The sequence below is a fragment of the Belonocnema kinseyi genome, chromosome 8 (genome assembly GCF_010883055.1).
Source record: "Belonocnema kinseyi isolate 2016_QV_RU_SX_M_011 chromosome 8, B_treatae_v1, whole genome shotgun sequence".
NCBI lineage: Eukaryota > Metazoa > Arthropoda > Insecta > Hymenoptera > Cynipidae > Belonocnema > Belonocnema kinseyi.
The window spans coordinates 69,174,547-69,174,993 of NC_046664.1; positions in this window are offsets into that span (position 1 = coordinate 69,174,547).

Consider the following 447-nt stretch of genomic DNA (forward strand, 5'->3'; position numbering starts at 1 on the left):
GGGACATATATATATATATATATATATACGGAGAAAAATGGATGTTTAAATGTAGATGTTCAAAGGGGAAAGATTTTAGCACCTAACATGCAGATATTCATGCCTAACATTTACTATCTTTTTGAGATGTTAGACGTGAAAATATTTCTTTGTTAAACTGAAACACATTCAGATGTTAAATCCGTCCGAGCGCATGCGCATTGGAATTTCACGACTATATTTGACGGCTATATAATTTCAATATTGCAATTATGGAATATTACAATTTTAGAACATTTCCCACAAATCAAAATTATAGCTACCCTTAAAATAAATTGGATAACGATTTTTTTCTGTCTCAAGGAGGGAACGATGATCTTTAGGTTCAAGTTTTTTGGCTTAAGGCAGGGACTGAGAGTGAATCCCGAGTGAGCCGAAAGTGATGCTGTAAACGCGCTCTTTAGGAGA